The sequence below is a fragment of the Sciurus vulgaris genome (genome assembly GCF_902686455.1).
Source record: "Sciurus vulgaris genome assembly, chromosome: 14".
NCBI classification, from domain to species: Eukaryota; Metazoa; Chordata; class Mammalia; order Rodentia; family Sciuridae; genus Sciurus; species Sciurus vulgaris.
The window spans coordinates 45,333,685-45,359,226 of NC_136475.1; the positions used below are offsets into that span (position 1 = coordinate 45,333,685).

Here is a 25,542-nt window from a genome sequence, read left to right on the forward strand (position 1 = left end):
TTGGTAGAGTACTTACCTAGTAGGCATGAAGCCCTGGGTTCAATTCCTAGTACTACAAAAAAAAGTGATCATTGATATTTACTTTGTGGAGTGGATGCTGCAGGGTAGAGAGATACAAAAGAAGTTAAAAACACACTTGTGTCCATAGTTCTAAAATCTAGTTGCAATTATATACATACATAAAAGAGAAGGATGCTTTGGAAATCCAGTGACACTATCTCTTTGTTGAACAAGAGAAAGTCAGTGCCTTGAGTATAATTTTGAAGGTGAAGATTCAGGCCTAAGAACATGAATACATATTTAATTGGAAAGGTATGCTGAAGTTTTAAGAGGAACCATAGAAAGTGTTTCAGGGATCATCCATAAAAATAAAATGGAAAAGAATAATTTATGAAGTCAAGAATTCAGAGAAAGAAATAGACTTAATGAAGAAGAAAAAGAACAGGTACTTCTCCAATGAAAGAACTAATTTGCACTGTGGTGATCCCCAAAGGAGAACTTTTACCACATTATCAATCTATTTATTGGAAAATAGAGATATTTTGTTAACACAGCACAAGGACAGTATCTATTAGGATTCTATATCTTAAGACAGTTAACAGCTATTGAAGGTACTTTCAAAAAATATTTAAAAACCATTTCCCTGATTCAGAGTTTAGGTGAAAACATTTCCTGGCAAACATCCCACAAATATGGTTCCCTCCTGCCCAGTTTTTCTGCTTGTCCCCTGTAGTGAAAGTGGCCAAAAATTTTTTTGATTTATATGACACATGATTGTTTTGGGGACTCCAAATTACTAAGCATTCAAATAAGGGGAGACCCTTGTACTAAAATAACCTTAGTTGAGTAACAAGTAGAAGAAAGTAGTATTTCATATGATTCTTAAAGAACTGATTATCCCCAAAGGCAATTTAGGCTGCAAAGAAATCATTTGTTCTGGGTCCAATCAAAGGTCATGAAGCGAACCTACAAAAACACTTTATTTGGCCTGAACAATTTTGTGAAATTATTGAATTTGATTACTAGTACTTAAAAATCAGTTGCCATTCCCACAAACATCTGGATTTATAACTTCTCATGGAAAAAAAAAATCGTTCAATCTGGCAGCTCTAGGTCTGCATTCCCTGTTGACTTGAGACAGGTGGAATGGAGGAACCATTATATCCGGGACAGGCATTTCCTCTCCAGCTTGCTGTAGTTCCCACCATACCCTATTGCTTTCCAACACTAAGGCCCACTGCCAGCTGTCATGTATCATCTCAACTGCACTGCTATATTTTTTAGCAGAGTCAAGAGGAATATGATGCACAAATAGTGTGACTCTACATCATGTACAACATGAGAAATGAAAAGTTGTACTCCATTTGTGTACAACGAGTCAAAATGTATTCTGCTGTCCTGTATAACAAATAGAATAAACAATAAAAAAAAGAATTTAAAAACAAGAGGAATATGAAATATTTCTCATACCTTGAGCAGCATTTTAGCATCATGGTTCAGAGGATGGGCTCTGGAAGTAGATAATCTAGTTTTGAATTCTGGTGCATTAACTTTCTTTCTTTCTTTTTTTTTTTTTTTGGTATCAGAGATTGAACCCAGGGGCACTCAACCACTGAGCCACATACTCAGCCCTTTTTTGTATTTTATTTAGAGACAGGGTCTCATTCAGGGTCTCATTGAGTTGCTTAGGGCTTCGTTAAATTGCTGAGGCTGGCTTTGAACTCCCAATCCTCCTGCCTCAGCCTCCTGAACCACTGGGATTACAGGGGTGCACCACCTGCCTGGCTTGGTGCATTAACTTTCTACTTATGTGACTTTAGGAAAGTTTCATAACCTCTCTCAGCATGGGCTTCCTTATCTGAAAATCGATATTTATACTGATATCTTCCTCACATAGGGTTGCTGTGGAGATTTAAATTCTTTGAACAGCATCAAATAAGTGCCTTGGAGAGGGCTGCCAGTTCCACCTCATCTGCTTTAATCTTTTGCTACCCACATGGCCTCCTGAAAGCAATGAGTTTGTGATCTCTAGTTTAAATATGCAGGTACCATTTCATAATGGATTATTAACCAAACTGAACCTGTCCAGGAGATACTCCTCATCCTTGAAAATCATGTCATGGGACATTCCTTAGATATCCTCAGCAACCAAGCCTTGAAACATGATCCCAGGAGGATCATGGAACTACATCTTTGCCTAATGCTGCCTTGGAATCGAATCTTCATCAAAAGACATCACGGATTCATAACGAGACAAACCACAAAATAGAAGACACTGACAACACAGATATCAGCAAAGGAGGGGGATCCAAAATAACACAAAGAATTTCTAGAAGCCAATAAGAAACAGATAACCAATCCCACAGAAAAAGAGGTAAAGAGATGACTACACAATTCACAGAGGAAGGAACAGAAACAATCAATAAATGCCTTTTCACTTCCATAGTAATCCAGAAAATAAAAGTTAATATCACAACAAAGTGTCACTTCACACCCATCATATTGGCAAAAATTCAATAGTCTAACAATATGGCCTAGTGTTCTTCTAATCACTAGTTGAGTTTAGATTAGCCCATCCTCTCTGAAAAGTGGTTTGGACTCTGGAGAAACTGTTTATCCAAGGTTTCAGAAGTTCCACTCCCAGCAGTTAACCCTAGAGAAACCCTTACAGCATGAGACTGGTACAAAAACCACTAATGTCCATATTATTTGTAATATCCCCAAACTGATAACAAACTAAATGTTTATCAGCAGAATAAAGTATGACATATTCATACAACGGGGTAATACAGAGTCCACAGGCATCAATAAGAATAGTCTCAAAACATATTAGACACTGCCCATGGTGGTGCACACCTATAATCCCAATTTGGGAGGTTAAGGCCAAAGGATCACAAGTTCAAGGCCAGCCTCAGCAATTTAGCAAGACCCTGTCTCAAAATTAAAAATTAAAAAGGTCTGGGGATGTAGCTTAGTGGTAAAGAGGCTCCTGAGTTCAATTTTCAGTGGAAAAAAAAAAAAATCTCCACAATGCCAGGTGGAAAAAACAACCAGTATAAGAACATAGTGTTCCCAGATATATAAGGAAACGTGCAAAACTGTACAGACAGCCCCAATTTTACAATTGTTTTACTTTATAATGGTGCAAAAGCAGTATGCCTTTGATAGAAACCATGCTTTGAATTTTGAATATGACTCTTTCCCCAGGCTGGTGATAAGTGACACCACACCCTTTCAAGATGCTGGGCAGTGACAGTGAGGCACGGCCCCCATCAACCATTCAATCCCAAGTGTGAACAACAGAGATTGTAGGGTGAACTGTGTTGCCAGTATTTTTTGGACACAGGTTTCCAATAAGTTATATGAAATATTCTATAGTTTCTCATCAAATAGACTTTGTGCTAGATGGTTTTGCCCAACCGTAGGCTAAGGTAAGTGTTCTGAGCATATTTAAGGTAAGTGAGGCTAAGGTATGATATTCAGTAGGGCAGGTGTTATTAAACTGGTATTTTCAACTTACCATGGGTTTATTGGGATGTTACCCCACTTTAAGTCAAAGAGCAGCTGTGTGACATATTGTTGGGGATGCATGCATAAAAATGCACAGGAGCTGGGTGTGGTAGCACACACCTGTAATCCCAGTGATTTAGGAGACTGAGGGAAGAAGATTGCAAATTCAAGAGCAGCCTCAGCAACTTAGCAAGACCCAGTCTCAAAGGAAAAAAAAGTGGAGATGTACTGGGGATATAGCACATGGTAAAGCACCATGGGTTCAATCCCTAGTACCATGCCCCCCCCCAAAAAAATGCATGGGAATAAAAAAATACCAAAATTAGGATACTGATTGACTCTATAAAGAAGAGAGGGGAATGAAACCAGAGTTGGGTCTACAAGGGTCTTGGGCTGTATTAGAAATGCTTTATTTCTTGAGTTTGGAGATAATGACTAGTTGTACATTGTATTAATTTATATACCTTTTATATTTATTAAGTATGATAAAACAAATTTTAAAATTGATAACATGTTAATTTCTAGTTTGCAGTTTTCCTCTTTTATGTCAGTTAAGTAAAACAAAAAACTTTTTCCAGGTTGTATTAATTTTTTGTAGCTATACAGCAAATTACCAAAAAGTTAGTGGCATAAAGATTTATTATCTTGTAGTTCTGGTCCCTTCCTTCATCTTCAAAGTCAACAACACACCATCTTCAAACCTGTCTCTCTGTCCTGTTTCTGTCATCACATTTCCCCTGATCTGGGCCTCCTTTCTTCCTCTTTAAGAACTCTTTTGATCCCAATGGGTTTACCCACATAATCCAGGGTAATCTTCTCACTTCTCAAGATCCTTAACTAATCACATCTGAAAAATCCCTTTGCCACATGAAGTAATTAAAACATGGACAGCTCTGCAGGTCATTTTGCTGCCTACCACAGAGGCCTGAAATATTTTGGCAGGCCCCAGTGCTGTGGCTCTTGCGTCTCTGGGGAAAGCCCCTATCCTGTGTAGCTCTTAGAAATTATCTGAGTTGGTGGTGTCCTTGCCCTGATAGAGACCCAGATGAGCAGAAGTGTCCAAAAGGTGAACCCCAAGTCATAGCAGAGACTGGAAAGTCCCCAGCTGGACTGTTAAGAGCAGTCAGGTTTGAAAAACTACCCAAAGAGTCAGGTCTCAAAATTTCCTCAGAGCAGCTGGACCAATCATTTTAAAGCATAAATCTGATCACATCACTCTTAGGTAAAACCCATTTATGACTCCCCCTGGACTTCAGAATAAGGAACAAAGTCGTTAGTGTGGCTCTAGAAGGTTTCCCAGCCTCCATACCAGCATTCTTTATTGGAATCATTCTTCATGGGCAGGGGCTATTCTGCACTTGGCAGGATATTTAGCAGCATCCTTGGAGCACTCCCTGCCCCCCAACACACACACACATACACACTTGGGACTACCTTGCCAAAAGTCCCTGGAGGACAAGGATCCTGTCCTAGGAGGTCCTACAGGATCTGGTCTATGCGCCCGCTCTGGACTCTCTTGTTTAGCCAGCTGAGGGACATCAGCTGAACACAGTCCCTCCAGCCTCAAGGTTTCTGTATACAACTCCCCCACAGGACTGCCCCTCCTTTTCATCTGGTGAACTTTGTCTCAGTCATATGTCTCCTACTAAGGGTAACTTCCCTGCCTCTTCCCCCAAAGCTGGTTGCTGTGGGCTGCAGCAACCCCCACCCCACCCTTCTGCCAAACCCGCTTCACACCTGCCTGCCCCACACAATGCCACTGCCAGGAGGACAGGGGCCACAGATGTCTTATCCTCCCACTGTGCCAGTGAGTGGCAGCTACTGGGTCTGTATTGTCTCATGACCCACAGATTACTCAAACTACCATCACCCAGCCTACTCACGTCCCACATCCAACACCCGAAATGGGATCAGAGTGTGAAGCCAGGTAAAGTCCCAAAGGAAAGTGAGGGATTGTCTACTCCCTGTTGTGTTTGGACTGTGTGGCTCCATTAAAGTTTAAACAGTAACTTGGGGTGTGATTTGAAAAAGAGTCTAGTGAGCCCGGGATTCCTAAGACTACACATCAGGAATTCTTTGCCCTGAGGTGCCTGTCAAATGATGCCCTCTCTGGGAAGGGGTCAGCACTATGAGCTGCAGGTCTCTGGGAATGGAAGGGACAGCCCAGCAGGTACAGCAGACCTCTCACAGTTGTACAGTGTCAGCTCAGGTACAGCAAACCTCTCACAGAGCTTCCAACCAGAGACATCTAGACCTGGCAAACTTCTCTTGCTTTGTTTTTGCAGTGGTGGGGATGAAACCTAGGGCCTTGCACATGCTAGGCAAGTGCTCTACCACTGAGCTACAACCCCAGTTCCCTTTCCTCCATCCAACCTGGGTGTCTAAGTGCAAATAAGGCTAATGCACAAGAGAAACTCAGCCCTGAGCTCACCAAATAATAAGTTACTTGATTAAAAAGTTATAACTGAGACTTTGAAATAGAATTCTTTGAATAACATTGAAAAGACAAAGCCTAGCCTCTGGGTAGTGGCTGCCAGAACTTCCTAGGACAGGAAGCCAGTCCTCAGGCTTCCCTGGTGTTGGTTGGGGTTCAGCGGGCCCCTCCCTGCCCCTCACAACACCTCCCTGACTTGTGCTCAGGCCCCTTCCCCCAAAGTTGGCTGACCACCATTCTTGAGTTCAGGTTCCTAACTTCGGTCAACATACTGACAAATATATCCTTGTATTATTCTCTTAATAAGTTCCTTTAAACATGTATACCTTTTTCCTTAGCAAAAACAGTGCTTCCTGTTCATATAAATACTGTATGCTCATTGTAAAAAGTGCAAGCAACCTAAAAAATATAAGGAAGACAAAAATCACCTGAAATTCTATTACCACCAACATGTTGGTAACTCTCAATCTAATTTTCTTTATCCAAATGAATGTATAAAGTGATTTCTACATACACAAGGTAAACTTTTTTGCTCAAATATATGAATTCAAAAGGATATGCTCTATTAGCATCATTAATAGCAAACACAATTACTTACCAGAATGATAGGTGATACCCAATGAAAAAGCAATGTGATTAAATATCTAGTCAGACTCCAGAGCGTCCCAAGGCTCCAAAGCCTGAGGCCAGTCCCTAAGGGTTAAAAGAGGGGGGTTAGCAACTGTTGGGGGGGGGCAGTACAGATGCTATTAAAAGCATTAAAAGAAAATTAGAAGAAAAAAAATTTCTTCACTTCTACTATTGTCTTATTCCATGTCTGTGAGTAGCTGAAACTTTCTGGGGTGCCCTCAAGCACTTTCCGCATTCTACGGGGAAGGCAGGGGACAAAACCCACAAGTACCAGAGCCTGCAGACTCTGCTCAAGACGTTGGAGGGGAGCGGTCTTGTGTGCACCAGTCTTCTGCCCCCCAGAGCCTCAGAAAACCATGAAACCTCCAACAGCACCTCTGAGACACAAGGTCCCAGTCTCTCCATTCCCAGAGGGCTCACTCTGGCCATGCACCTCTCCTCCTGCCACAGTCAGTGCTGGTGGGACATTCCAGGGCTCGTTTTCCTCCTTCTCTGTATCCAGAACCCACATTCCTGGACAGGAGATCCAAAGTCTCCTGTGTGTTGGGGACTGTTTGTATGGCAAGAGGAGCCTTCCCAGAAGGAGAGAACAAAAGCAGGGCTGGGATAGGGTGAGGTGAAATTTAAGAAGGTGCTCACGCTCAGGTGCCAGCCCTGAACTTGCATGACCCTGACAGCTGGTGCCATGCTTGCCTCACCCTTGTCTTGGTCCTGGGCAACAGAGTTGAGCCATGAACAGCTCAATACGCGGTGCTGGGACAATCAGGTACCCATGAAGAAAAAGATAAAATTGGGATTCTTGTGCCAGGCACAAAAATAAATGCAATGTAGATCTAAAACTTAAAAAGAAACCATCAAAACTTTCGGAAAATATAGAAAATAGTTTTATGATTTGAGAGTAGAGATTTTTTTAAGACACCACCAAAAAAAAAAAAAAAAAGCCATAAATTAAAATGTTAATAAACTATATTCCAGTTGTCTGTGATTACTTTTGTAAAATCACCACAATAACCAAAGTTAAAAGACAAAGTGTAAACTGGGGGAAAAACATCTGCACTACCTATAAGTGTAAGAGGTAAGTATCCTGACCTGTAGGGTAATTAAAAAATAAATAAATAAAGGGTCTAGGGGTATAGCTCAGGGTCTAGCATGTGCTAGGCCTGGGTTCCATCCCCAGCATATATATACATACATACATACATACATACATACATAAATAAATAAGGAAAATTGGACAAAAGAATAGGAAACTCAGAAGAGAAAAAAATATATCCAACAAACATACAAAATGATGTTTAGCTGCACTACTAACCAGGGAAATACAAGTTAAAATAACAACGAAATGCCAGTTCCTACCCATCTGGTTGTTAAAAATGTAGAGGTCTGATAATGTCAAGTGGCAGTGATGAGGAAACAAGAACTCTCTCCGCCTACAGCCGGGTGCTGAGTCAGAGCAGCCCCTTAGGAGGAGAGCCTGGTACTGCCCAGTAAGGGCGAAGGCTGTGTGTGTAGCCACTTAATTATTTCCTATTCCATCCTCAATTCTTCTGAGACATGGCTTCCTTCGTCTTTCTGAGGTTCAGCTCTGAACACAAACCCTCTCTTTAGATGCTTTCCATGGCTCCCCGCTGCCTAGAAAGAACCTTGAACTCTAACTGGACATTTTAGCCTTTCACAATATAATCCCAACCCACCTTTCAGTTTACGTATACTCTGCCCTATGTTCTTACTGCTCTTCCTATAAAATTAACAGTCCAGACCTGGCTTTTAAATCCTTAACCACATAGAGTATTAAATAGGAAGAAGAGTAGCTGAGCGATATTCTGATTTAATACTCTTTGGTTACAGAAGAGAATACTGAGGCCCAGGAAGTCCAAGTGCTCTACACAAGGTCACACAGCAAAATAATCAGAGACCCTAGCTTTCTGACACTGTCATTAGTGCACTGTGTATCTCTTCCTAGGCTGAAGTATCACAGGCCCAGCTAAGGGATGGTTGGGAGCCCAATCCACCTGGCTCTCTTCATGTCACCCTAATTGACACAGCCCAGGAGTGTCAGTCACTGTCACAAAGCAAAAATATCCCAGGATGTTAGAGTGGGAAAGTACTTTCTGTGCCTGCAGCTGCTGGTCCTGAAGCACTGTATCCCTGAACCAGGATGTCTTTGTGTTCACCTTGTCAACAGGGAGCAGCCAGAGCTCCCTGTCACTATAATTGGGTTAGTCTTTTGGGTTTGCCCCCGCCTCCCCAGTTGTCAAAAGAGATTATACACCACAGCTCAGGTGCAGGCTGAGGCTGCAGCAGGAGGAAATGCTGTCATTAATCACCTGAGGACCTGCGTGTGCCAGCCACACTGCATTGTCCCACAGCAACCACTTTTGCTCCAATCAGAGCTCAGAGGTCTCCCTGAGAGATGCAGTGTCCGGGATAGGGCCTTGGAGCAGACACAGGGAAGGTGCCAGAGCCTGCCAGGTTCTGTATTCGCCTTGCCAGCATCCCTGTGCCCCCAACAGGAGTGATACTAAGTAGCAAATTAAACAACAAGTGACAAGTCTAGAGGGAGACCAGAAAAGAAAGGAAAAGCTTGTCTCCTGCCTTTTGAATGTGGGCCCTGCATTTTCATTTTGCAATGGAACCCACAAGTTATAAAGCAGGCTCTGCTCCCCCTCCCCAAGCCCAGCAGTTTCTAAACACTAATGGATGGGGTGGGGGTGACATCATCCATCAGAACCCCACAGGGGCCTGTTAAAGTGGTGCTGCTCTGGGTGAGTCCAGCAATCCAAATGATGCCCAATGATAGCAAGCAAAAGCACCACCTAGAGAGCGTGCTAGAAATGGCAGTTCTCAAGCCCAGTCCCAGAGCTCTGACTCGGGAGATGTGGGGAGAATCTGCACTCCTAACACCCCTTAGCTGTGCCGAGGCTGTGGCCTCTGGTCCACACTCCCAGGGCCACTGGCAACCCCTTCGTTTCCCAGATGAGGCTACAGAGACCATGATGGAGGCGCCTCCCCAGTGGCACTCCCTCTTTAGCGCAGGCACGTAGCACCAGGTCTGCCGTGGCCCGCACCCAGCATCTCCTACAGCACCACCAAGGCTCTCTCAGAGAGTTTGAGGAAGGACAGTGTGAGTTATGACCTTGTGCGGGAAATTTCCATAGTGTGTCGAGTAAATGAGCATCCTAGCTACTCAAGGACCCCTTCCCCACTTCTTCCTCTGACTCATGAGGTAAAGCAAACAGCATAGGAAAACAGAAAAATCGCCCTTCATCTGTCCTGAACCTGTTTCCTTAATAATAACCAAAATTCATTAAGGACTTAGTAGGCATTTTTCATGTACCAATCCTCTCCCCAAACCTATGGGACAGGTATTAATTCAGATTCTACAGATAAGAAAACCGAGACTTAAGAGTTTAGATAATTCGACTAGAGTCACAGAACCAGCACACTGGAGGTGGGATCTGAACCGATGACCTCCGGCACCAGCTCCTCACTCTCCTCAAGGAACAACATTATTGGAAGTGCATGATGAGGCTCTGACTGCTTCACCAAGCCTTCCCACATTTATGACCCACTGAACGCACAGTTCCCTTTGAACATTCCCTCAGGTGTACTCTGCTTGCTCATCTGTCCGGGCAGCCCTCTGGCCCGATCCAACACACTCCCAACACACTCTAGGTGTGCAGACTGTGGCCTCTGGTGCACACTCAACTCTCTGAGGCCAGAACAGCATGTGTGATGGATACTGGCCCTGGGAGAGAGGGGATCCAGGCCTTGGTCTGCCCCTTCTCTAGCCATACATGTTCCAGTGGGTGGAGAGTCTGTGTAGGGTGGGAGGGCAAGGACCTGAATCCCCTCTTCTAGAATGCTGTGTGTGCCTGGGACCTCAGAATTCCTTGCACAAATGGCCCTGAGTCATTGCTATGGCTTGTGTAGGGTTGTCCCCTGGGCTATCTTCCCAGGGCAGCACTGCTCTCCTGGCAGCACTAATTGAGCAAGGGTGCCTTCTAGACCTGTGTGCAGGAGTGTGGAGTGGGGTGGGCAGCACTGACAGGAGAGCTGGGGTGTCTACAGAGAGGAACATGAGGCCCTCCAGGTTCAGGAGGAAGAGCTGGTAGGAAGAGAAGATGAGCAGGCCACTAGTTGGGGGCCAGAACTGAAGGCTATGCTCCAGCAATGGCATTTCTGAAGTTATCTATTGTTCTGTAACAAATTACTATGAACTTATGGCTTAAAATTGTACACATTTGTGATCTCACAGTTTCTGTGTGTTAGGAATCTGGGCAAGGGCTTAGTGGGTCCTCTGTTTCATAGTCTATCACAAGGTGTTTTCCAGGACTGCAATGTCATCTGAAGGCTCAGCTGGGGAAGAATCTGCCTCCAAGGTCATATAACTGTTAGCAAAATTTCAGTTCCTTGAGGGCTGTTCAACGGAGGGTCTCAGTTCCTTGCTGGCTATTGGTCGCTCTCGTTGACATGTAACACAGGTGTCTCCAACACGGCAATTTTCTCATGGAAGCCAGAAAGGGAGAGAGTCTGCTAAAAGAAAGGAATTACTATCTTATGTAACCTAATCAGGGAAATGATCTTCCATTACCTCTGCCACATTCACTTGTTAGAAGCAATTCATGGATCCTGTCTACCCTCAAGAGAAGAGATCACACAGGATGTAAATATCAGGAGTAAGTCACTAGGGTTCATCTTAGAAGCTGCCTGCCACAGTCCTATCCAACGCAGAATGCCAAGGACTCAGAGTTCTAGATCGTCAAGCCTGGATTTCTCAGGTCATTGTGAAATTGTATTTATTAAGAAAGGAAAATAGATAATATTTTAGTCAACAGTTTATTAGCTTGAGCTGTAGCTTTCAAATATTTGAATGTGCTATGTGAGGCTCCATCCACTGATACTTTCATCCTAGCCCCATAAATTTTAGGGACAGGCCTGCTTCTGTGCATACCCTGGCTGCCTCCTCACACAGGGAGGACCTCGTGGGCAGGGTCCTGTCTGCTGCTCTTTTGCCTCAGACATAGCCTAGCACAGTGGTCTCCATCCCGTGGTTGGCAATCAGCAGAGCTGTGTAACATCCATGGCAACTGCCCAGTGCCCAGGATAGCACCTCCTCACAAGACCCCTCATGAGGCAGCTGGGCTGATGCTGAAGCCTCAGTGGTTGGGCTTCCTCTTGAGCAAGAAGAGAGGACCCCCCACATAGCACAGGAAGGAAGCCAGAGAGCAAAGCCTGCCACACCAGCTCGTCAAAGCTGACTTCTTCCAGAACAGCCAAAGTTTTGCCTCTAGACAAAACCAGGTTTCTTTCTATTTTTGTTTTTTATACAAATAATAAATATGGTTTATATTTTTAAAAAGGAAATAAGAAATAAGACTCATAGTTCTACCCCTGAAGGTCTTGTGTATGTGTGTGTGTGTGTGTGTGTGTGTGTGTGTGTGTGTAATTTCCTTCCTCAGAAAATGTTTTCAATGCAGAGGTTTTTTTTGTTTTGTTTTGTTTTTTAACCATGTGCAGTTTGGGTGCTTAAAAAAATAAAAGCTATCATACTGCCTATTATGTACTTACTTTTAAGGACACTAAATATTTCTCCAGACTAAAGAGAAAGTTTTGGGGGTTTCTGTTGTTGTGCTGTTAGTTTTTGTGGTACTGGGAATTGAATCCAGGGGCGCTATATCCCCAACTCTTTTTCTTTTATTTATTTATTTATTTGAGACAGGGTCTCACTGAATTTGTGAAGAATGACATCAAACTTGGAATTCTTCTGCCTCAGCCTCCCTAGTAACTGGGATTACAGGTGTAGGTCATCATTCTGGGCAAAGAGATAGAATTTTAAAACAACTTTAAAACATAGATAATAGATTCACAAAGTCAGAAGAATTCACAGTGAAAACTTTCCCTCCTAATTCACCACCAATTCACATCCCGACAGTTCTTCCTCTGCCCTTCCAGAGATAATTTATGTGTCCACAAGCAAATGTATAAATACTTTCTTTTCCACTTTTTACATAGTGATGGCATAAAATGCACACTATTCTGTACTCAATGTATCTTGAAGATTGTTCTGTATCTATGTATGCAGGTAGTTCAACCTCAACCTTCACTGAACTTAAGAATCATCTGTGTTGGGCTGGAGATGTAGTTCAGTAATAGAGAGCTTGCCTAGTCTGTGTGAGGCCCTGGGTTCAAGTCCTAGCACTGGTGGAAGAAAAGTTTCTGAGTAACTTTGAAAAATCCTGGATACCTAAGCCACATCCCAGACCAACTAACTTAGAGTCTCTGGGGGTGTGCCCCACACATCAGAGGTTTTATTAAAGCTTTTTCAGGTTCATCCAAAGTCACATATCACTGCTAAAACACAGCTTTCTCAGAAAGGAAGTAGAAAGAGGAGGACATGTAATAATTCCATCATTGCATATAGTAGAAAATTTGGGTGACCAATTGTCTTGGTTCTCTGGAGATTGAGGGGTTTCCCAGGACTTTCAAGGCTGAAGACAGGAAAGCCCCAGAGAGATTGAGATATGCTGCTCACCCCATAGAGAAAACTGGAAGGTATGTCTAAAGAAATAGAGGATTAAGGGTATTGCCATCAATTACTGAATATTTAACTAACCCTATAGAAAGAAGAGGCTTGGATGTAGCTCAATGGCAGAGCATTTCCCTAGCATGCGTGAGGCCCTGAGTTCAATCACAGTACCACAAAAAAGAAAGAGAGAGGGGAGAAAAAAATAAAGACTATAGAAAGAAATTCTGTACTTAGATGGCAAACCACACATTGTCTATCCCACAGTACTCCAACCAATTCGATTCTGGCTCTGTTTATTGTCTTTGGACTATTTTTCACCTCTTTGTAAACTGAAGGTAACTGATACATATGCATTATCTTTCAGTCTCCTTTGACTTCTTTTGCCCTTGTGGAAAAACCAGTTTGCCTTCATTTGTAATTCAATCCTTTATTCCAATCATATTTGTTTCCTTTGTTTTTTTCCCTTTGAACCAGTTATAATTCCAATCTGGATTCCTTGTTGATTAAGGAGCAAAATAAAACCCTTAACACATATTCACTCTTATGTCAGAGTCATGTCTTTACAGTTTTCGAGAGTCGGGGATATATATATATATATATATACTTCTGTTGGGGAATGAACCCAGGGGCACTTTACCACTGAGCTACATCACCCATTACCAGTCCTTTTTTTTTTTTTTTTTTTTTAAACATAGGGTCTCACTAAGATGCTGAGGCTGGCCTCAAACTTGTGATCCTCCTACCACACCTTCCTAAGTCACTGGGATTACAGGTATGTGCCACTGCACCCTACTGAAAAAATGATTTTTTAAAAAGGCTATAAAGGCAACTAGAACAAAACCACAAACCTTTCAAATCACCACTAAAAAGTCAAAAACAATAACAAAACAAAGACAAAGAACCAAAATATAATTGGCATATCAAATAGTCAGTCACAGTTATCTTCTAAGTCTGCCAAATGTCCTATTTGATCACAGAGTGAAATCTAATGATAAATCAAATGGTTAAGAAAGGTGAAAGTTGGTGGCACACATCTGTAATCCCAGCTACTCAGGAGGCTGAGGCAAGAGGATCATAAGTTTGAAGCCAAGCCTTAACTTAGTGAGACCCTGTCTCAAAATGAAAAGTAAAAAAATGGGAGTGTAATTCAGTAGTGGAACACCCCTGGGTTCAATCCCTGGTACTGAAAAATAAAATAAAATATTAAACAGGTGAATTCTGGCCAAAAGTCATTAAATGAGACAAAGGTTCTTCAATAATATGATTGTGAAATTCACAAAAATGATAATGAATATTTTGTTAAGGTCTATGCAACAACATAAATTAATAAACAAAAACTAGGGGAAATACAAAGAGAAATAGAACACACCAGTAGGGGAGATTAATCTACCTCCCTTTTTGGTCATGGTCATAAAGCAGACCTAAGTAGCATAATTTTTTAAATAGAATTGCTTTACATATATCAAATTTATAATTTGAAAACCAAATGTTTATTTTCATGTATGGAAATTTCCCAAAATTAATTTACCCTAAAGTAATTAGGTCACAAAAATCTTCAATAAATTCTAAAAGGAATAGAGATGCCATTTTCTAAACAGAATGTTAAAAAAAAAAAAAGTCAAAAATGATAATCAGAATGTAAAAAAACTAGAAATTGAACAAATAGTTAAATAAATGGTTAGCCATTTATTGCTCTCCCTTACTCAATAGTTGGTTCAAATGGGGGCAAATATGAGGAGGAGAAAAAGAAGGAACTGTGGAATATATAAATGAAGGGGATCCAAACATAACACCTGAATTTATTCCACTCTGTATTAAGAATTATTTTGGACTGAAGACATTGATAGGTAGCCCTTTCTTGAAATTGGTTAAGACCTGGACACACCTGTACATAAATTCCTTAAGTTGTTGTCCAGGAAAAACCTCCAGGCCTTTCACCAACTGGCTTTTCAGGATCCAACATGAGCCAAAAAAGCCAGGTCATGGGTCAATGATGTCATAAGCTCAAAATTCCCTGTGCAGAACATAACCTCCCTACCTGTCAGCTCTTTCGCTGCTGTGACTAAATGATCTGACCACCACAATTATAGAGGAGGAAAAATTTATTTGAGGGCTCACGGTTTCAGAGGTCTTAGTCCATAGCAGGCTGGCTCCTTTACTTGGGTCTCAAGGTGAGGCAGAACATTATGGTGGAAGTGTGGCAGAGGGAAGCAGCTCACATCATCAGGAAGCAGATCCACTCTTCAGATACAAAACATATGCCATATAGCCACGCCCCAATTCCCACCTCCTCCGGCCACACACTACAACTTCAATCAATCCCATCAGGGATTAATTCACTGATTGGGTTAAGACTCTTACAACTCCATCATTTCTCCTCTGAACCTTCCTGCATTGTCTCACATGTGAGTTTTGGGGCGGGGACAACTCACATCCAAACCATAACACTGCCCCTACAAAGAAATACAGGACCTGTGAAGAGGTATGCCATCTAGTCAACGAGGAACTTCTCCCCTCTCCCTTCCTATAAACTACCCCCACTACCAACATATCAAGGGTCCTCTTTGCCAGTCAGACAAGAAGCAATCAGCTTTTTTTTTTTTTTTTTTTTCAAAAACCCAGTTCCATAGCACTGGCTTCTATGCATGGCAGGCAGTGAGTCCTTGTTCAATAACTTTACTAGTGTCTAGCCAGTATTCCAAAGTTTATTATCCTGTGTTACCATGTGAAGACACAGGGAGGAAGATTGTCGTTTACAAGCTAAGAAGAAAGGTCTTGGAAGAAATCAACCTTGCTTGGACTTCCAGATCCAGAATATCTAAGAATGTCAAACTCTGGCTGATTTTATACTCTGTCCTTTTACACTTCAAGCCTGAGAGCCAGACTGCAACCAAGTAAGGCTTCAACTTTCTGTTGTGTGAACTATTCCCTCAGCTTACTAAAAAGCAAAACAAAAAGAGACAGAAATCTCACACATCAGGCCCTGTGTGGGTCTAGTTCACAAGCATCCATCTCTCAGTGGAGCCAGTTGGTGGAATAGAGGCCCACAGTGCTCACCTGCTCCCCCACCAGATTGAACAAAGCTGGTGTGTAGCTGTATGTGGAGGTGAGTGGCCACAGGTGGACACTGGAATTCAGAAGCAAAGAGAAGATGACCTGAAGAAATTTCAAAGGCATATTAGCACAGCAAGAGAAATGAAGTGCCCAATGCTTGTCATCTGGCACCAAACCTGGGAAAGGGGGATTCTCCCCTCTGAGGAGGTAAAGGTGAAAGACAGAGAGAGTCCCAGCATTGGCTCAGAAGCCTGCCCATTACAGATATGCAACCTAAATAAACGAGAGACCAGGAATCTGCATCAAAGGCTCATTTAGGAGATCAGTAGCATTTCCCAGCATTCCCTCAGAGTGCTGTAACCAGGAGCCATCTGGAAAAGAAGCCCATTGTCAGAGTCTGTACTGCTCTGGAGGTCAGAAACCCTGGCGTAGTTCCATCCCTGGGATCTATGGACACTCTGTTACTGTTGGGATGTCCAATCAAAGTCCAGGTCCTTAGTGTCCTGAACAAAGAATTGAGCAAGACACACAGAAGTAACAGATACAGTACAGATTAATTGAAGGTGAAGGTGAAGATAGCACTCCACTAAGTAGAAGGTAGTAGGCAGAGAGGGGGGGGGGGGGGGCTCAAGGTCCCAATGTTTGGAAATAAGGATCTTATATCCTGAACTGTGGGCACTCTCTTTCCTATACCTAATTGAAGAACTTACCCCGCTTTCTCCATTTGTTATCTTATGATACCCAATTATATTATTTTCCAATTCCCCCCACCCTTGGTTACTTTAGATAACCTTAATAAAATACTGCCCACTTTACTTCCATTGGTCCCACCTGTGATGGGAGTTATGGTGATAAGTCCTCAACTTCCGGAGTTATCATGATAATGGGATTTATTGTAAACAAGGACAGGACTGTCTCCTTGTCTTGTCCTCAAACGGCTTCCTTTTAATATCCTGTCTCCACCATCTTGGTGTCCCTGAACTCTTACCTAACAACTCTGCTACATGGCCTGAACAGTGGCCTCACAAGGCAGTCCTGACTCAGCGAGTGACTGACACAGGCCCACTGGAAGTTCTGTGTTGCAGGAAGCATGGACCACAACATAGAGGTGAGCAGAGGACACTGACATTTGGAATCTGCAGATTGGTGAGCTTGCCCTCTGAGTCTCAGAGAAGACCAGTTGCATGTATTTTTGCAAGGGGCCCAGGTCTGCTGAGGTCAGAATCCAGGGTGGAAGATCCCATGATTCCCAACACCTGGCCCCCAGCACAGATCTTTGTGGTTAATTATGCTCAGCTCTCAGAGGCATTCAGGGATCCTTCCCTGCTAAGGCCTTCACCCCACCCTAGAGTGTACAGTTTAAGACGCTCCAGAGAAGCCAGGCACAGTGGCACACACCTATAATCCCTGCATCTAGGGAGTCTGAGGCAGGAAGATGGCAAATTCAAGGTCATCCTCAGCAACTTAGTAAGGACCTGTCTCAAATAAAAAATAAAAAGAGTTGGGGATGCAGCTCAGTGGTAGAGTGCTTGCTTACTCTGCATGAGACCCTGAGTTAAAAGAAAAACAAAAGAGGGAGAGGGGAGGAGAGGGGAGGAGAGGGGAGAGGAAGAAAAGGGAAGGGGAGGGGAGGAGAGGAGAGGGGAGAGGACCGGAGGAGAGGAGAGGGGAGAGGACCGGAGGAGAAGCTCCAGAGAGAATATTTGACAGGAGCTGACTGCATTTCACCCTTATTCAGGCTGGAAATGAAACTGAAGAGTATTTCAATTAACTATAGCCGCAATTCACTCCTGACTGATGCCTCGTGGGTACCACAAATGGAAGAACGGTGAAGGGGATGGGGTGGATGGAAAAACTCCTGGCTACTTCCCTGCTCCCTGCCTGGGGGTGCACAGCCAAAGAAGACTTAGAGACAAGCTTAGACTGGTAAACTCCATGATCTTCTGTACTCACTTGAGTTTCTGAGCACCTTGGCTAGGAAAAACCATTTTATTTATTTTGTTAGTTTTTAATTTTTAATTCTATTTATAATTTTTATTTTTCTTAAAATTTTTATTATTTTTTCTTTGTTTAAATATATTTTTTATTTTCATTGTTTTTACTTTCTATTTTTATTTGTGTATTTTTTAAATTCTAAACTTTCTCTTTTTCCCATTTCTATTATTTTATTTTGGTCTTGGTTTTATTTGACTTTTTTCTTTTTATATTTTATCTTTTTCTTTTTTCTCATTTATTATTTGTTTATAACAATTTGTTATAAACAAAATTTATTCCTCATTTATTATTTATTTGTTTTGTGGGGTTTTTTTTGTTTTTTTTTTTTCGTCTCATTTGAGCGGCCTGGGATTCGAGACGCGGTCCTTCCGCATGCTAGGCGGACGCTCTCGAAAAGGAGCTATTTCATCAGCTCCTTATTTGTTTATCTATGGTACTGGGAATTGAACCCAGAGGTGCTCTACCACGGAACCAGTCATTTTTATTTTTTACTTTGGAACAGGATCTTGCTAAATTACTGAGGCTGGCTTCCACCTTGCAATCTTCCTGTCTCAGCCTCCTGAGTCAGAGCACTTCTCCTATGCTAGGATTACAGGTGTGTGCCACTGTAACCAACTCAATACTTTTTTTTGTTTCTCAATACTTTTTTTCTTTGTCTTTATTTTTAATTTTTTTTTTTTAACTTTTCTTTTTTCCTCACTGCAGGGTATAAAAACCAGGGTCTTACACACATTGGCTGGGTGCTCTGCCACTACCCCTGAAAGAATTGTGCCCACTCCAACTACAACCCAGTCCTACTCAAATCCTGATAGATACTTATATTAAAAAATAGGGTAGAGCTGGGCACAGTGGTGCACGCCTATAATCCCACAGCAGCTCCAGAGGCTGAGATAGGAGGATTTTGAGTTCAAAGCCAGCCTCAGCAAGAGCAAGGTGCTAAGCTACTCACTGAGACCCTGTCTCTAAATAAAATACAAAATAGGGCTGTGGATGTGGCTCAGTGGCCGAGTGCCCCTGAGTTCAATCCCCAGTACCCCTCCACTAAAAAAAAAAAAAAGAAAAGAAAAAGCAGGGTAGACACAACCTCCCAGATGTCCACCAAACTCCAGGTGGGCACAGCTAGGGGGATCTGAGGTCCCACTCCTGGACAAACATCCCCGCAGTACAGCAGAGGGGAAAAACACAATGGTTGCTGACAGGGCTCCTGTGCGGGTTCTCTACATTTGTTGCAGCAGTACCTTGTCAGATCATACATTGCTCAGGAATCTAGAGGACAGCATCACAAAAGGGGAGCTGTGGTTCTGGTCCATATTTCTTTCTATGAAGCACCTCAACCTGCACTAGTATCCAATCAGAGGACAAGAACATCAAGCCCGCCACCACAACTGGAGCAACCAGTATCAGAATTGCTTTCAAGTGGGCCGTGGTTGTGGCTCAATGGTAGAGTGCTTGCCTAGCATGTGTGACACCCTGCATTTGAACCCCAGTCCTCAAAAACACTAAAAATAAAGAACTGCTTATAAATAACAGAACCAGTATAAACTGTGCCCATGAAAACCCCCATCACCTCAGAGGAGCTACCATTTCTATAATAGGAGCAACCACGAGGGTAAACCCCACCCACTCTGCTACCTACACCACACCTACCTAAATACCAGAGTGTCACCACTCTTGCAAGACCTGAAGAAACAGTAGATTTCTCCAATTAAAATGTGGTACACTTTGTGCCCAAACCCATGAATCACAATCAAAGAAACTATGGGCAATTCATACTGAGGCATCCAGTTTGAAATAAACTCAACTTTTCAGAGCAAACCAATAGTACCCCCAAGATATATCATCAGGAAAAAGCTGCATACCAAGTCAGCCATCACTTTAGAGTGGAAGAGATTTCCAACCCAACAGAAGCCCATATCTCAACAGAGTAACCCAAGAAAGATTAAAAACAAAGATATATGATGCCTCTTAAAGTTTATAACTCTTTACTAACAGATACCAAAGATATCAAAGTGGATGAAATGCCAAATAAAGAATACAAAAGAATTATTTTTTTAAAGAACAATGAATTACAAGAGAATACAAATTATTATGGTTTAGATATAAGGTGTACCCTAAAAGCTCATGTGTGAGACCCTGCAAGAATTATCAGAGGTGAAATGATTAGATCATGAAATGTGTAACCTAATCAATGGATTAATTATCTGATATGGATTAAGTGGGCAGTAACTATAGGCAGGTAGGGTGTGGCTGGAGGAAGTAGGTCACTGTGGGGTGTGGTTTTGGATTTATATTTTGTCCCTGGTAAGTGGAAATCTCTCTCTCTCCCTCTCTCTCTCTCTCTCTCCTCTCTCTCTCTCTCTCTCTCTCTCTCTCTCTCTCTCTCTCTCTCTCTCTCTCTCTCTCTCTCTCTCTCTCCTTCCTAGTGGCCATGTCCTAAGCCGCTTTCCTTCTGCTGTTCTGCTTTATCTAGGCCCAGAACTATGGAGTTGACCAGTCATGGACTGAACCTCTGAAACTGTGAGCCAGAATAAACTTTTCCTCCTCTAAGTTGTTTTTGTCAGGTCTTTTGATCACAGTGATTCAAGTGCTGACTGAAACACAAACTATTTAATGAAATAAGAAAGACAATGCAAGATAGAAATGAAATATTCAGTAAAGAGAGAGATTTTGATAAAGAATTAAATATAAATCTTGGAATTGAAAAGCTCAATAAGTCACAAAAAATAACTCAATTGAAAGCCTCAACAACAGATTAGCTCAAGCAGAAGAAAGACTATGATAACTTGAAAATAAATCATTCAAAATACTGCATTTACACAGAAATAAAGAAAAAATAAGAAATAATGAAGAGAACATAAAAGGTCTCTGGAACACTATTAAAAGATCAAACATCCAGCTCATTGACATACCTGAAGAAGAAGAACTATAGGTTCAGGGCATATAAAACCTGTTCAAATAAAATAATAGCAGAAAAGTTAAGCACCTCTGAAAAGACATGGACATGCAGGCATAGGAGGCAGTTAGAACCCCAAATAGACATGACCAGAGAAGAACCTCTCCATAATATATCTTAGTTAAGTTGCCTAAAGTACAGGACAAAGAAAGAATATTAATGTCTGCTAGAAAGAAGAGACAAGTCACATTTAAAAGTAGAACTACCTCATCTGTAAAGACATACACAGATGGAAAGTAAAAGGATGAAAAATCATATTGCAAGCAAATAGAATCCCAAACAAGCAGAAGTATCTATACTTATAAACAACAAAAGAGACTTTAATACAAAATCAGATTACTCAGCATAACCCTTAAGGGTCAGGAGGGCATGGAATGATGTATTTCAAGTCCTGAAAGAAAATAACTGCTAAGATTACTATACCCAGCAATGCTATCCTTCAGAATGGAAGAAGAAATAAAGACCATCGAAGACAAACACAAATTAAGGGAATTTATGATCACTAGACAGACATTACAAAAGTTGTTTAAGACACACCAAAGAGGAAGAGAAATAATTACCATTATGAGAGCATGAGAAAGAATAAATTCCAAAAGAAAAGCAGATACACAAAGAAGAAATAGGAAAGAATCAGACATTATCGATCCAATAAAACACCAAACCTCACAGATGAATAAGAGAGGAGGAAACAAAGAATATTTGAAACATAAAAAATCCAATTTAAAAATGGATGAATGATGTGAATAGACACTTCTCAAAAGAAGAAATTCAATGGTCAATAAATATATGAAAAAACACTTAATATCTCTAGCCATCTGGGATATGCAAATAAAAACTATAATGAGATTCCATCTCACCCCAGTTAGGATACCTATCATAAAAAGAACAAAAGCAACCAGGTATGGTGGCACATGCCTGTGATGTCAGCAACTTGGGAGGCTAAGGCAGGAGGATTGAAAGCTCAAGGGCAGCCTCAATAATTTAGCAAGGTATTGTCTCAAAATAAAAAAAAATTAAAGGGACTGGAGACGTAGCTCAGTAATAAAGCATCCCTGAGTTCAGTCCCCAGTACAAAAAAAAAAGAAGAAGAAAAAATAATAGATGCTGGCAAGGATATGGAGGAAAAGGAACTCTTATACACTGTTGATAGAAATGTAAATTAGTACAGCCACTACAGAAATCAGTATAATGGTTCCTCACAAAGCTAACAATAGAACTGTCATACAATCCAGCTATCCCACTCCTGGGTTATCTGAAGGAAGTAAAGTCAGCACACAAATAAGATACCTACATACCCATGATTATTGTGAAACTAGTCACAATAGCCAAGATATAAAATCAGCCTATATGCCCATCATTGGATGAATGGATTTTTTAAAATGGAGAATTACTCAGTCATAAATGGAACTGTTCATAGATGGAACTGAAAGACATGTTAAGTAAATTAAGCGAGACACAGAAAGACAAGTATTGTGTGTTTTCTCTCATATGTGGAAAATTTAAAAAACAAAACAAAACAAAAAAGACCTTAAAGTAATAGAGGCACTACTGGGGAGGGAGTTGGGAGGGGGGAAGAAAGGAAAGAGAGTAGAAGTAGGGAGGATATATATAATGTGTGATATATGCAAGTATGGAAATATCACAGTAAATCCAATTGATTCATACAATTAATATGTTAAAATTATAATGAAATTTTAAACAGAAAATCATATATGAGCCTCCAGATCTAATAATCTCTTTTGGAATTTTCATTTCTTTTTTGTGAAGCCCCAGGCATGTAAAAATAGATGAAAGACTGTGAGTGCGGGTGAGAATGTGCAGAGGAAGAAGTACTTAGACCCTGTTGGTGGTATTGAACAGTAATACAGTCATTTTGGGAAACAGTGTGGAGATTCCTCAAAAACCTAAAAATAAAATTACCATATGACCCACAGTTCCACTCCTGGGTACCTAGCCAAACTAAAATCAGGATGCCACAGAGATGCCTGTATTCCCATGTTCATTGTAGTAGTATTCTCAATATCTAAGATATGAAAACTAGTTTGATGCCCAACAATGGATGAATCATTTTTTAAAACATGGTATATAAACACAATGAAAATAGTGAGCCTTAAGGGAAAAAAAAGAAAATTCTGTCACTTTCAACAACTTAAATGAACCTAAAAGATGTTACATTAGATGAAATAAGTCAGGCACAGAGAGATAAATACAACATCATCTCACTTATAAGTACAATCTTAAAAAGTCATGAAATAGAGAATAGAATGGTGGTCACCAGAAGTTTGCAGGGGTGGGGCAGTGGACAGGAAAAGGGCAGCACTTGGTCAACAGGTAAAAAGTTATACTTCTATAGGAGAAAGAAGTTCTGGCATTGTTCTAGACAGTAAAGTGACTATGATTAATGTACATTTCAAAATAGCTAAAAAGAAAGTTTTTTTTTTTTTTTTTTTTTTTTTGGTCTGGGTTTTTTGCTTGTTTGCTGATTTGTTTTGTTTTGTTTTCATACCAGGAATTGAACCCAGGGGCACTTAACCACTGAGCCACATCTCCAGCCCTTTTTATTTTTTGTTTTGAGACAGGGCCTGGCTAAATTGCTGAGGCTGGCTTTGAACTTGCAGTCCTCCTGCCTCAGCCTCTCGAGTCACTGGGATTAAAGCGTGCACCACCAGACCTGGCCAAAGAAAGGTTTTTAAATATTCTCATCACAAAGAAATGATAAAATATTCGAGGTGATGGATATGCTGCCTGGCCTGATTTTATCATTCCACAATACATATATACATATCAAAACATCACATCATACCTCAGAAATATATATAATTATTATTTGTCAATGAAAAATAAAAGTATAAAAACAAAATTAAAGGGGACACTCAATTTTAAGCACATGAAAAGATGCTCAGCATCATTAGTCATCAGGGAAATGTCAATCAAAACCACAGGGAACACCAAGCCAACCAAGGGGAGCAAATTCAGTGACTCACCTCAGCTGAGCAAATGCTCCCTTCACACACTCACACTTGGCTCCAGATGGCAGCTGCAGGAACAGGTGGGACTCTCCCAGGACCAATGTGGACACATTCTTCGGACATATTCTTCATCTAAGAGCAGGTGCAAAAGGTGGGGAGAGCAGTACTGCTGGCAGGACCAACCGGAAGACCAGGACAAGGATGTCAAGGGTAACTGGGATGACATTGATGTCCCAGGTGGCAGGCAGGATGGGGGAGGAAGCAGAAGTAAAACAAGAAGTAAAAAGTTCAGAAGTGACAAAAAAATTTAAATAAAAAAAAAAAAAAGCAGAGAAGATAATAGAGAAAGAACAGGAACCAAAGACAAGGGGAAATTAAAGAGGTTAAATGAACTGAAGAGTTTGAAGTGCCAACACCTACCAGAACAATTAACAAACTGTAGCTAAACAAATCATGGTCAGATCTCAAATTAGCAAAAGAAATTTGGGGTGTGAATAATGCAGTTTATGGAATAGATATTATGAATCCATCTTCAAATGATGATGTCACAGAGTTTGGAAAGTTACTAAAAATAAAATTACACAATACAATATGAAGTCACTATATTATACCAGATTTTTGTTTGTTTGTTTGTTTGTTTGTTTTAATTTTGGTACCAGGGATTGAACTCAGGGGCACTTAACCACTGAGTCACATCCCCAAACCTTTTTGTCTTTTATTTAGAGACAGGCTCTCACTGAGTTGCTTAGTGCCTCACTAAGTTGCTGAGGCTGACTTCAAACTCAGCCTCCTGAACTACTGGGATTACAGGCATGCACCACCATGCCCAATTATACTATATCAGGTTTTTGAAACCTTCAGTTTGAGATGAGTGTATTATATTAGAAATGGATCTTTCAAAAAAAGGTTGACAATTCATTGACTGCGCTTGCAGTTAAAAAAAAAAAAAAAAAGTAGAAGCAAGAAAAACAAAGCAAGGTCAAAAAGTAGAAAGACGTACTTCCTGAAGGTAAACTAAATACCACCACGAAAGAAAGATGATCTGTCATATTATGGTGGTTATAGATGCAGTTTATGTACAAGCCTATGAAAACTTCATATGACATTTTATCTTCAATACACACACGCACACACACACACACACACGCATATAGATCCTACTTAATGCTCACTGGGATAGTTAGAAAAAAAAATGTTGAAGCCAGGTACAGTAGCACACACCAGTAATCTCAGTCACTCAGAAGGCTGAGGCAGGAGGATGGCCAGTTCTCAGCAACCTAGCGAGATGCTGTCTCAAAATAAAAAATAAAAAAGGCTGGAGATGTAGCTCGGTGGTAGATCACCCTGTGTTCAATCCCTAGTACTAAAAATAAATAAAGGGTTGTCAAGGGCATGGAGAAATTAGAACCTTCATATATTGTTGGTGGGAGTATAAAATGGTGCAGCCACTTGGGAAAAGTTTGGTGGT

General features: G+C 41.3%; 1 long non-coding RNA gene across 1 annotated transcript in view; it reads right to left on the reverse strand.

Annotated features, from left to right (window-relative positions):
- Positions 1 to 24,278, reverse strand: part of LOC306643543 — a 43,146-nt gene extending 18,868 nt beyond the window's left edge. Inside the window, exon 1 of the long non-coding RNA XR_013758975.1 lies at positions 24,090 to 24,278. This is a non-coding gene — a long non-coding RNA (uncharacterized lncRNA). The remainder of the gene's footprint in view (positions 1 to 24,089) is intronic.
- Between the last annotated feature and the right edge of the window lie 1,264 nt (positions 24,279 to 25,542).